Raw genomic sequence first — 13,814 nt, forward strand, 5'->3', positions numbered from 1 at the left:
AGGACCCAGAATATCCACAGCTACTCGCTGAAATGGAACTTCAATGATGGGGAGTGGCTGGAGAGGAGCTTTGACCTGGTCTTGGGGTTTTCCCACTCTTTGGCACACCTCACAAGACTGGACATAGGTAGAAACATCCTTGCCCATTCCCTCCCAGTGGAATGACCCCCCCAAACGGTCTTTGGTCCTGTTCACCCCAGCATGGCCACTAGGGTGATCATGGGCTAAGCTCAAGAGCTTGGCCCGGTATTTAGTTGGAACTACCAACTGTCTCTGAGGATGCCAGTCTTCCTGGTGTCCCCCAGAAAGAGTTTCCTTGTATAAAAGTCCTCTTTCTACAACAAACCTGGATCGATTAGAAGAGCTGAGAGGCGGTGGGTTGCTCCGTGCCGCCGTCCAAGCTCTCTGGAGGCTTTCATCTGCTTCCTGTTTGGTCTGGAACTGTTCCCTTGATGCTGGAGACATCAGTTCCTCATGGGATTGTGGACCTAGGCTTGGTCCCTCTGGAAGCGATATAGGGGATGGAGCTGTTTCTGTTGACTGTGAACCGCTCTCCGCTGGTGCACTATGTTGGGATTCAGGCTCCGGCTGAGCCTCTTGGGTCGGGTTATCGGCTGCTGCCAGTTCAGGTTCGGTGGGGCCCTCTGGTGTTGAGGTTGCAAGTACTGGATTCAGTGCTGACACGGGGTCTGGTGTTGGTTGTTCGGCTGGTTCCGGTTCTGGGACTGGTTCCGTCTGGGTCTCTGGGACTGGATCCACTACTGCTGTTGCAGACATTGGCCTGGGGTCCAGGTCCATCACCTCTGACTGGGTCCTGATAGAAGTTTCCGGAACAGAGCTAGGCCTCACGGCTTGTTTAGCCTGGCTGCGGGTGACCATTCCCACCCTCTTGGCCTGCTTCACATGATTGGCCAAGTCTTCCCCCAACAGCATGGGGATGGGATAATCATCATAGACTGCAAAAGTCCACATTCCTGACCAGCCCTTGTACTGGACAGGCAACTTGGCTGTAGGCAAATTGAAAGAGTTGGACTTGAAGGGTTGAATCGTCACTTGGATCTCTGGGTTGATTAAATTGGGGTCCACTAAGGAAGCATGGATAGCTGACACTTGTGCTCCGGTGTCCCTCCACGCGGTGACCTTCTTCCCACCCACACTCACAGTTTCCCTCCGCTCCAAGGGTATCTGGGAGGTATCTGGGCCTGTGGACCTCTGGTGTGATTCCGGTGCAATGAACTGTAATCTGTTGGGGTTCTTGGGGCAGTTGGCCTTTACATGCCCCAGCTCGTTACACTTAAAACATCGTCCAGCTGACGGGTCACTGGGGCGAGGAGGGTTGCTGGAGAACGGGGTGGTGGGACGATAAGGGGTCTGGAGGGTTCTTTGGGAGGTAGGTGGGGCTTTGGGCGGCCCCCGGTAATAGGGTGTGGTCTGGGGTGGTCCCTTCTGGTCTCCGCTCCAACTGCGACCAGTTTTCTTCTTCTCTGCCACCTCCACCCATCTGGCTCCAATCTCTCCTGCCTCAATTACAGTTTTGGGTTTCCCATCTAGGATGTATCTTTCTATTTCCTCAGGAACACCCTCTAAGAATTGTTCCATTTGCATTAGGAAGGGCAAATTTACTGGAGATTCAACACTTGCTCCTGATATCCAGGCATCCCAATGTTTTACAATGTGGTAGGCATGTCGGGTAAATGACATGTCTGGTTTCCACCTTAGGGCTCTGAACCTCCGACGAGACTGCTCGGGTGTTATCCCCATTCTGACTCTCGCCTTGGATTTAAACAGTTCATACTTGTTCATGTGTTCTTTAGGCATTTCAGCTGCCACCTCAGCTAAGGGTCCACTGAGCTGCGGCCTCAGCTCTACCATGTATTGGTCAGTAGAGATGTTGTACCCAAGGCAGGCCCTTTCGAAGTTTTCTAAGAAGGCCTCAGTATCATCACCTGCCTTGTAGGTGGGGAACTTTCTGGGATGGGAAGTGGTACCTGGAGAAGGATTGCTAGGGTTTGTTGGTATATTCTGCTGGGTCTTTATCCTCTCCATCTCCTCCACATGCTTCCTCTCTTTTTCCCTCTCCTCCTCCACATGCTTCCTTGCCTCCATTTCCCTCTTGTGGGCAGCCTCTTGGTGTTGTTCTGCCTCCCTTTCTTGTTCCTTCTTCAGCTGCATGAGTTCTATCTGTCTTTCATGTTCCCTTTGTTTTTCCTCAGCCTGAAATTTGGCTAATTCCAGCTGTAGTCGAGCTGAGGATTTGGCCATTCTAACCTCTCTGTTTTTAACTAACTTTACACCCGAGGTTTAGAAATAAACAAACAAAACTTGGCTGTAAAATTTTGCTGTGCTGGAATAGAATACCTATTCTCTGATAGTGATTGTCAGCCTACAGAAAAAGACAATTCCCTTGTCTCTGCTCTGGGCCCAAATTAAAGCAAAAAACCTCCAACTACTTGGAAAACTGCTTACCCAGCCCAAAGAAAAAAAATTTCTTTTCAAACCTGTGCTCCTTGTAAAACAAAAAAAAATCAAAATCCTAAAAAAAACCCTGCCACTTTTGTCTCCAGGCAAATGGGTAGAGCACACACCCCCTATTTACTTTTAGGAAGAAAAGAAAAAAAAAAACCTCTGGGTTGGAAGACTGTGAATTTCCCTGCAGGAGTTAAGTACCCTGCCTCCAGGCAAAGAAAACCTGCAATTCACAAGATAATCCCCTTTTGTCTCTGCTTGGCCACAAAGCAGAGAGAAACCAAGCTGCTTTCAGTTTCAAAGCTGCCTTCTGGACTTCCTAAAAATTCCTTTTTAAAATCTGTATTTCTAGTTCAAAAAATCTCAACTGGATCTCTAAATGATTTCAGGTTAATCCCACCACTGTGCCACCATGTCAAGGTTCCTCCCCCACTCTGAACTCTAGGGTACAGATGTGGGGACCTGCATGAAAAACCTCCTAAGCTTATCTTTACCAGCTTAGGTCAAAACTTCCCCAAGGTACAAAATATTACCCCCGTTATCCTTGGAATGGCCGCTACCACCACCAAACTAATACTGGTTACTGGGGAAGAGCTGTTTGGACGCGTCCTTCCCCCCAAAATACTTCCCAAAACCTTGCACCCCACTTCCTGGACAAGGTTTGGTAAAAAGCCTCACCAATTTGCCTAGGTGACTACAGACCCAGACCCTTGGATCTTAAGAACAATGAACAATCCTCCCAACACTTGCACCCCCCCCTTTCCTGGGAAATGTTGGATAAAAAGCCTCACCAATTTGCATAGGTGACCACAAACCCAAACCCTTGGATCTGAGAACAATGAAAAAGCATTCAGTGTTTTACAAAGACTTTTAATAAAAAATAGAAGTAAATAGAAATAAAGAAATCCCCCCTGTAAAATCAAGATGGTATATATCTTACAGGGTAATTAGATTCAAAAACATAGAGAACCCCTCTAGGCAAAACCTTAAGTTACAAAAAAGATACACAGACAGAAATAGTTATTCTATTCAGCACAATTCTTTTCTCAGCCATTTAAAAAAATCATAATCTAACACATACCTAGCTAGATTACTTACTAAAAGTTCTAAGACTCCATTCCTGTTCTGTCCCCGGCCAAGACGACTACAGACAGACACACAAACCCTTTGTTTCTCTCCCTCCTCCCAGCTTTTGAAAGTATCTTGTCTCCTCATTGGTCATTTTGGTCAGGTGCCAGCGAGGTTACCTTTAGCTTCTTAACCCTTTACAGGTGAGAGGAGCTTTCCCCTGGCCAGGAGGGATTTCAAAGGGGTTTACCCTTCCCTTTATATTTATGACAGTTCCTATCCCAATTATTGGGATATTGGTGTTCCCATCAGTTATAAAGATACGGCATATCAGACGCTCTTTTTCTTTCCTTAGCTCCACCCCACTGTCTTTCCCCATGGAGGGAACAGAGTAATAAGGAAGAGGCCATACACTTGTTACCAGTCATTCTCTTTTTATAAAATACTATTAGTAAAACCAAACAGTATTCCTCCCAAAACTGCCTAATCTCCCACCTCCATTGAGGAAGTGGGAAAATTCAACTGTTATTTGTCCAATCTATGTCGGAGCGGGGAGAGAAAGGGAAATTCCATTCTATTTATGAAACTGGTAATCTGTTTTACTTATTGTACATAATTTAGCACAGGTAGGACAACTGCAAGGGGGCTACATGCCTTTAACCTCTAGCAACCCCAAGCTAAATGTATTTTTTTTCTCTTAACTAACAAACAGTTAACATATTTTTACATAAGAACATAAAGATGGCCATATTGAATCAGACCAATGGTCCATCTAACCTAGTATCTTTGGTTCCAACAGTGGCCAATGCCAGGTGTTTCAAACAGAATGAACAGAACAGGGCAATCATCCAGTAATCCATCTACTCTTGTCCAGTCCCAGCATCTGGCAATCAGAGGCTTTTAGTTACAAGGGGAAAAATTCTGTGGTCTTTACTCAAGCGAGTGCCAACAATTTGGCACAGATTGCAGCAGAGACCTTTTTAGCTGTATTTGAGTGTGGTGTATTTATTGGAATTGGTGGTATATTGGCACTATCACCTGGCAAATATCTGTGCTGAACAACTGCTATAAAGGACTTGTTTAAGACAAGCCTTTTATTTTACTTCTTAAATTGCTTTCAAAGTATATATTTTTAAATTGCTTCTCTCTTGGGCTCCTAGGTTACATGCCATGGCTTTAGTGTGCTCAGATATGACACAGTAGATCACAGCAATGATAAAGCAGCAAGTTAAAATGAAATACTACTTTATAAAAACTAACACTTTTTTTAAAATGAACTTGCACAGCTCTGAAATAAATAAATTCAGATCAAACCTCTGCTATCTCAGGTTTTATAAAGTTTGCAGATGAAAAGATGAGGGGATCACATGTTATTTTAAAGCTGTCATTTAAAAGCACCCAAAATCATTGTTTCGTCCTCATGTTCATTTGGGACCATACCCTGCCATCACTCTACACGCAACGCACTTACTAAACTCGGTGAAAGTTTTACCCCAAAATCAATATCAGGATGTTTCTGACAACTTAAGGCCATATCCTGTCATTGTTCCATGCGTAGATCAATTGCAGCTTACAGGGAATAAAATGCAAGACAAAGAAGAAAGCATAACTGTATTCTACTAAATATTTCCCCAGCCTGTAACCAATTGTAGAGTAGTAACAGCTTCAGCTGCTGGTTGGAAACTGCTTTAAACAAAGCACGCCATGTAATTACCATATGTTCACAAATGTCAGATCACAATGCATAAAATGCTGTGGGGTCTGATGATTTACATCTTCAAACCGTGAAAAATATTTATATGCTTAATCAACAAAAACAGAGGTGAAACATGTGCTTTGAAAGAAAACTGAACTATTAATTTGGAGCTCATAATTGTCTAATTACCGACATGGTGTGGGGGTCGGAGTTAAGGAAAGCTGGGACTTGTATCTAGGGCCATTTTAATGTCATGTTGAAGTTCAGAAAGATTAGTTAGATACATTTTTATATTACTACTCTCAATCAGATAAGAACTTTCAGAAACTCTACTTACATACCAACAAATGACTCTTATATTCTTCCCCAGAGGAATAACTTATCTCATCACTAAAGTGGTTTGCTCCATGACTAATTCAAGGGTGTCCCAACCAAATGCAGAACAGCTTCGTCGTCTTTCTAAACCCCTGAAGTACAGATGTCAAACTGAGAAGAGAAACTATGGCTTGGACTTTTAACCCATTGTTACAGAGTCAGAGCTGTGTGGAAGAGTCAGATGACGCATTACAGAAAGAAGCGTTCAACCTACTCTATCAGAATAATATCTGTGGGCCTATCTTAAAAATGTATGCAAAGTAAAGGTGCACCTGCTTTTTGAGTAGGAAAACATCAAATCCCCACTTCATTGTTATGGAAGCATATACTGTGTGTGCGCACATGCGTGTACACGTGTAATATTTTGGGAGTTTAGTACCATGTTTGTTTTTGTATTGTAGAACAACTTTAATGCTACTATTTATTAGTGTAGGCATCTGGCAATGCACTCAGCTGTGGTATACTTGTAACCTCCCTTCACTGTTGGAACTGTAATTTGGTCTTTAATCAAAAGCATGAATATGTTTAAGGAATGGTTGGGAGGACACAGTTGGGTTCCCCTCCACAATTAAAAAAAAAATGGCTGAGGAGATGTTGCTTAAGTAGCATCACTAATTTAGGCAGAGTTACAGCAAAAATAGCTGAAGTTTGAAACTTGGCATGATTATAGCCCTCAGCGAAGACTATTGTCCTTGATCAGTTTGAAAAACTGTTCTGAAAAAGTTATAAACATTTGAAAATAGCTACTGAGCAAGTACAGTATATTTCTCATGAAGGCCCCAATCCTGTAGGCTAATCCATGGGGCAAGACCAATTGGAGTTAATAGGACTCTGTGCAGGTGCAAGGGTCTGTCCATATGAATACCTTGCTTTATCACAGCCTATAACTATAAAAGCATTTTAAAAGAAATACAGTGCACTTGCATGTATAATCTAGTTAAATACTCATTTTTCAGAGCTGCTTTATTGACTTTATAACTTCTGAGCCAATCATCTTCAAATAAGACTTGTTTTGTAGCTCTCACTGAGACTCAAAAAAATCAAGCAATGTCAAGACAACAGATCTGAAACTTTAAAATCAGCAAAATTGAGTTCGTCTTAAAGCTAAGTGGAAGAACCTGAATATTTAGAATGACAGCAGGCTTTAAGGTCTGAGTCTATCTAAAAGTGAAATTTGTCCCATGACTTGCTGATTTTAAATGCGCCAAACTTTGAAACACACAAACTGATTTTCTTCAAACGTGACTTCACGTTTAACTACATTGTTATCTATCATGTGGTATCTATAAGTGACACTTACATTGAAGATAATTAGTCACATTTATCCTGAATTGGGAAGATCTTCATCAAAATCTGATCCCCATCACTCCTTGTGTAACTTTCAGATCTTTACAGGCAGCCTTCCTGCTCTATTCCAGCTTCCCTATTGTTCCTACAAATGTGTTTGCTTGTTGTTGTTGTTTTTCTTTTGGGGGGAAGGAAGGGGCAGGACTTTTTATTTATTTATTTAGGTTGAAATTTAAATTGCTCCAAGGCCTTCAGTTAGGGTAGAAGAGAAAATGATGCTGAGGCTACTTTGTGCAAACACAGCCTCTACCCTTGAACCCTCACCACGAACAAAATCCCCACAGCTGAAGTTATCCTGGCATCATAAGCCTGAGTTTACTCTAGCTCACAGACTTTAAGGGAGCACAAGATGTCTTAGATCCACACATGAAGAGAAAACAATGCATTGCATTGTACTGTGTTCTCTTGTGAAACATTATGTGACCTTGTAATTAGACTGCATTAGCGTGCATACAGTGAAGATTGAAGACGTTTGTAAGTAAGGTTGTGCACTCGAACTTTCACTTCATCTGACTTTTGGGTGTCTTACTGTGCATCATTGACTTTAAACTAACTGTTTTTTCCTCAATTAATTTATTATTCTGTTAATATGTTAATTTTTATTGAGCACATCTCACACTGTGGCAAGTAGCTAATATAAAAAAAAAATCATCATTCATCCACTAGAAGCATAAGGTTTGGGTTTTTTTTTTCCCCAAAGAAATAAAGTTCCATTGTAGTCAATATTGAAGTAATTGCATAAAGCTTCAGTTAACAACAGGATATACTTTCTTATTAACTTGCAACATGGAGAAGACTATAGTGAGCTGCCTAATGCCCATCTTGTGATTAAACAGATTACAAACTCCCAGCTAATTGTCTAATTTTCTTTTAAGAACATAAACTTTCACCAGTAGTTTTCTTGTTGGCTAACCAGGGAAATGAATTTTACTAAGACACACTACTTGAATTCTTCACACCCAGCACTAGATTTTTGTGCAGTGCAATGAGTGTGAACACACGATAATTATACCGTGGGTAAAAGTTACAGAAGTATTTAAGTGACTCAGCAGTCCAAGTTCCATTTGAAAAAAGTGATTTAGGCATGTAGGTACTTTTGAAAATTTTATCCTGGGTGCCTTCTTTTAAGAACAATCAACAGCTACCAGTTGCAACTGTGGTAGTTGCTGAATGAAGATGACACAAAAATCAAGCATCTTTTGTTAATATTTACTTCTTATTGCTTCTGATCCTGCATGCCCTCAGCTCGCAGAAATTCCACTGAAGTAAACTCGACTTCTGCATGTTGCAGGCTTGCAAGATCAGGCCCAATGTTGGGGTGGGGAGGGGGCAGGAGTATTATCCATTCATGATCTTACAGAATAGATGACTAAATTAAGTCCATCATGTTTTTTATTCCTGTAAACATGAAAGTATCAATGTCTATAGGGGAGACAGGAGGGGTGGGGGGAATTGGAGTGTTAAGAGATGAGGAGACAACCGCCACCTTTTAAACTAAGAATGAAGAACCAAAATTTCAAAATGATCACAGCACACCTTAAAGCCAGGGGGAATTTGGCTGGCTGGACAAATGAAGGGAACAGTTCTTTATGGCTGCGGGAAGGAGGGGAGAGAGGTCAAACTGCTGCAAAAGGGGAGAAAGGGCCAGCATGGCGACACTAACTCATTCCTGGGAACCGGAGGGGTAGAAGGGTTTAAAAGGGCAGTTCAGTGTGGTGAAGCCCCCTTTTACATGGAGCAGGCTGAGGCAGCCCCCACCCTCCCTCCCCTTTAGGTAGTGAAATACCAGCTTTAGTTAAGACCTGCTGTGGGCATTGCTCTAGCTCCTTTTTAGGGGGGGCTGGGAAGGAATTTTTCCAGCAACAGCAGATTGGCCTAGGTCACCTTCCCCACAGCAGATCCAGGGAGGGCTTTGTTGACATGTGGCATGAAGGGAGTTAGGCTGTATGTTGCAACTGATTATGTAAGTGTGGGGTAGATGTCTAGTGCAGGTACTCGGTAGGGAAGGGACACAGTGACCAGATAAATGACCTGGTAAAGGACTTTAAAAGGAGGTGTTGGTTAAAGGAGCAGAACAGGAGTTGGGGGGTTGAATGGTATGGCATTATAGCCCACCTTAACCCTCCTACAAGGGTAGATGGCAAGATCCCAGACATGGGTTGGCTGGGGGACCTGGATGGAAAAAAAAAGGGGAGGGGGACTGGCAGAAACCCCCCAGGTAGTTACTGAACGATCACGGATTTACCCGCACTGTACACTTTTATCTGCTGGGTAGTCCCAGACATCTAATAATAAAGCTGTGGCCTGATTAAAACCATATCAAATGTTTCCTGTCCTTCTTTTGGTATAGCCTGACAATGACCTCCAAATTATGCCTACAAAAACGGTGTGCCCAGCACTTGGTTGTATAAATATTGAGGATGAGGTTTTGACAGTTTGGACGATGTGTCTTCAATGCATGTGTAAAGTAACAAATATTTTAGGGTTGTTTCAGTACTCATGTTTTGGGAGAAAAAAAAACAATTTATGAAAAATGTATCATTTATTTATTGTAGTTTACCACTGCAGTTTTCAGTGGAGCAACTAGGATGCTGATTTTCATTTTAGTTTACAGGACTTATAGTTTGTGATTACTGAATGGTCATTCTAAGGATCTATTACTCTCTAGAAGTATGGAGCACAGCACATGTAATTTTGATCAGTTTAATGCCTAGTTCCTCATATTTTAATAGGAATTGTATTTATCTAAACTAGATTTATAGTTCAGCACTCATTAACTATGATACATAAGGGGTATTATGAAAGGTAAAAGAGCTGAGGAAAGTCATAACTGTGTGGATATGTTGTAAGATCTCAGAGATCAGGATATCAATTATTACTGAAATTTAACAACCGTTATTTGTGGAGGTAGAATGATTTTCAGAAGTTTGAGTATAGTTACATATTTTGCTAGTGGATGGAGGCAGTGCACTTATGCATTTCTCTAGTGCATTGAGGGATCCCATTCAGGGCCACACACAACTGTGGCCTTGAGATCCCCTGAGCATAAAGGCTACTCAGATCCTGGCTAGCACAACTAGCAGCCCTAGTCACCCATTAAAGAGACAAGACCAGGCCCTCATGTCCACTCGTCATGTACTGACCAGCAAAGCAGCCCAGGCTGAAGGGAAATGCTTGTTACACCTTAGAGGATGTGTTCCCTGGTAGCTTCAGGAAGCCTTGAGCCTGCGACTCACTACCTCCTGCAATTCCTTATTGAGGCCATGTACCCCAACACAGCTCCAAACTCTGGGCTGTCACTTTAATGCTAAACTGCCACAGGATTTTTGTCTGGATAAAGACTATAGGTTGGAGCCCAGTGTAAATACACAAGTAGCAAATCCAATCCTCAGCTTCTATAATTACATACTCTGTGGAGCACAAATGATTATTTTAACTCAAGTTGCCAAGCTGAGGACTAGCAATTGCATGGGATTGTAACTTCCACCCCCCACCTTGCTCTTCTCTTTACTCCTCCCCCAAATGAATTTTGTCTACTTCAGCTAATTTAGTAGGAACACAAGAGCTGGGCAAAATAAATGACTCAGGGATTTTAGATTAGAGGAAGGATGCTGTTGATCACAGGTGTTCCAGATCATTGCAGGAAGTTTAACCAATCTGATTTTATTATTATGCTCTTTTTAACCATTAGGAGGCAGAGAATTTCCCTCTGTAAACTATACCCACTGCAATCCTGGAAGGAACAAATTGCAGTAGCTAACATTAGCTTTCTTCTTCCATAAATGTCAGTATTACTTTTTTATTTCCTTTATTGTCTTAATTGTCTCAACTTTCAGATATCTACATGACCTCCCTACCTGCCTTTTTAATCCCTTTTATTATGTAACCTACTTGTGTTTTACTGTCCCTAGAGGTCCAAACTAGGCCTATTTTTGGAAAAGCTTCTCATCACTGCTAATCTAAATTCTGTTTAGATTAACAATGTTAATGTTAACAAATTTGGGACCACTCGTGTACCTGGCCCATCTGTTTCTCATTGCATTTGCAGCATAGAGTCATTTAGACCTGCTCAAAGAATGTTTACTGACAGTACTGAAAATGGCGTGAGAAACCAATTGGTCATCTACAGTGCAGTGATACCAATATTAGCAACATTGGTGGAACAGAAATGGTGCTAGGAACCATTGTGCAGGTTGAAGGGTACACAGGCTGGGCAAGCCTAGATTACTGGGTTGGAAAAACTCCAGCAGCAGGTCTGCACTCCCATGGCTGTTAGTGGAGCTGCACACAATGGGAGATTTTCATAAAAGTTAATTGCAGACAGAGCCTCTACGGCTGAGTTTCTCCACCTGCAAAACAGGGAAAAATAATATTCCCATCTACCTGGGGAAGCTTAATTCACTAATGTTTGTAAAGGCCTTTGAGAATTTCAGATGTAAGATGTTACAGAGGTGGAAAATGTTAAAACTAGAGCTAAGTGATTAAAAAAATTAATCATGATTAATCGCGTTGTTAAACAATAATAAAAACACATTTATTTAAATATTTTGGGATGTTTTTCTACATTTTCAAATATTTTGATTTAAATTACAACACAGAATACAAAGTGTACAATGCTCTCTTTATATTTATTTTTATTACAAATATTTGGATTGTAAAAAACAAATAAATAGTATTTTTCAATTCACCTAATGCAAGTACTGTAGTGCAATCTCTTTATCATGAAACTTGAACTTACAAATGTAGAATTACATAAAATAAAACGGCATTCAAAAACAAAAAAATATAAATTTTAGAGCCTAGAAAGTCCACTCAATCCTATTTCTTGTATAGCCAATTGCTCAGACAAACAAGTTTGTTTACATTTTCAAGAGATAATGCTGCCCACTTCTTGTTTACACTTGTGACATTGTAAATAAGAAACGGGCAGCATTATCTCCCATAAATATAAACAACCTGGCTTGTCTGAGCAATTGGCTATACAAGAAGTAGGACTGAGTGGCCTTGTAGGATCTAAAGTTTTACATTATTTTGTTTTTAATGAAATTATGTAACAAAAAATCTGCATTTGTAAATTGCACTTTCACGATTAACAGATTGCACTACAGTACTTCAGTGAGGTGATTTAAAAGAATACTATTTCTTTTATTTATCATTTTTACAGTGCAAATATTTAGAATCAAAATAATAATATAAAGTAAGCACTGTCCACTTCGTATTCTGTGTTGTAATATAAATCAATATGTTTGAAAATGTAGAAAAACATCCAAAAATATTTAATACATTTTGATTGGTATTCTGTTGTTTAACAGTGTGATTAAAACTGAGATTAATCACCATTTATTTTTTTAATCATGATTACTTTTTTTGAGTTAATCACATGATTTAACTTCAATTAATCAACAACCCTAGTTAAAATAGTTATATCCTCCACTGAACTGAACTGAACTACAGTGGAGTCCTGGTTCTAGGTAATCAAAGAGCTGTATTTATTTTTATTAGTATTTCTAAATATATGCTAGTTCTATGCATTTATGGGTAAAATATGGTAATTTCAGTAAATGTAAGTTATATAGCTGGTCAAAACAGTTTTGACAAAACAGTTTTCCATTGGGAAACAATTTCATCAAAATATTTTGTGGTAACATATCCATTTTTGATGACATTTTCAATGGGAAAAAAGTCTAAATGAATCATTGAAACATTTTCTTTTGATAAGGAAAAATGTTTCTTTTGACTGTATGATTTTGATTCACTTTGTTTCAATGTTTATATTATATTAAAACTTTTATTATTATTCTAAATTTGAGAGAGAAAGAGAGAGAGAGAGAGAGTATTTAATGCAATGTAAAATCAAAAATCAAAACAAAATAATTCTATTGTTCCAAATCAATTTTGGGGGAATTTTTGTTGCACAGGAAATTTTAAATTTCAACTCCCCTTCTCAATTGGAACAAAATAAAATTGTAATTTTGGACTTTCCCACAGAACAGAAATTCCAATTTCCACCTAGCTCTAGTGAATAGTAGTATTCATGTTAATTATTAAGTGGCTCTATGGATTGAATTAATTAGTTATGATATTTATTAAGGGCAACACCAGAAATGGGTGCATTGGTGGTAAGCAGCAGTATTATACAGCTATCATGAGAGGGCATGTGGCAAAGGGAAGCTAGTCAGATGAAGTTAATACTGAGGATGCAGCAGAAAAGTGGCCACACAAGTATAGAAACAAGAGGAAATTAATATATGTATTTGGGTCATGGAATATTATTTGAAGGAGTCTGACTCCCAGTTCTAGATCTCCTTCCTGCCATCCTAGCTGCTGGTATAAAGCATCTTGCTCAATGCTGGTATAAGACAAAGAGATGGATCAGAGGAAATTAGCTGAGGCTCAGTCCAGTCAAGACTGAGATGATGGTAGGTCAAAGAAAACAACTGAAAACTTGTGCAAAATTATGTCATCCCTGTCAATCGAAGGTGTTTGTCTGCCACTTGCCATTTGAGTTCACAATTTTGAAGTATTAAATCCACACTTGCTTTTCAATGATCACAGAGGAGAAGGGAATAATGTGGCTTTTTTTTTTTACATTTGTACTTGGACAAGAGGTTGCAGTTTCTCTGTCTGATATGGACCTTGCTACTGTGATTCATGGCATTGCTGATTTTCACAATGTGTTCTACATAGGGCTACCTTAAATCTGTTCATAAATCATGGTGTGGAATGCACAGTGATGTATCAAGATTCTATGAGCATATGATACTAGTTTGCCATGATCTACATTGACCTTTTGGTTTCCAGGTCGATTTCCAGGTGTTGGCTTTATTTTATAGAGCTCTATGTGGCTTGAAATCTGCCTACA

The 13,814-nt window shown here is 40.3% G+C and overlaps 1 protein-coding gene across 3 annotated transcripts in view; it reads right to left on the reverse strand.

The window, feature by feature from the left end:
* The window catches only part of DMD (dystrophin), a gene marked incomplete at both ends in the record, with an annotated part of 1,846,964 nt that overhangs the window by 1,238,789 nt on the left and 594,361 nt on the right, over positions 1 to 13,814 (reverse strand). The gene's annotated exons all lie outside the window — the stretch shown is intronic.

The sequence above is a fragment of the Lepidochelys olivacea genome (assembly GCF_965140295.1).
Source record: "Lepidochelys olivacea isolate rLepOli2 genome assembly, chromosome: 1".
NCBI lineage: Eukaryota > Metazoa > Chordata > Testudines > Cheloniidae > Lepidochelys > Lepidochelys olivacea.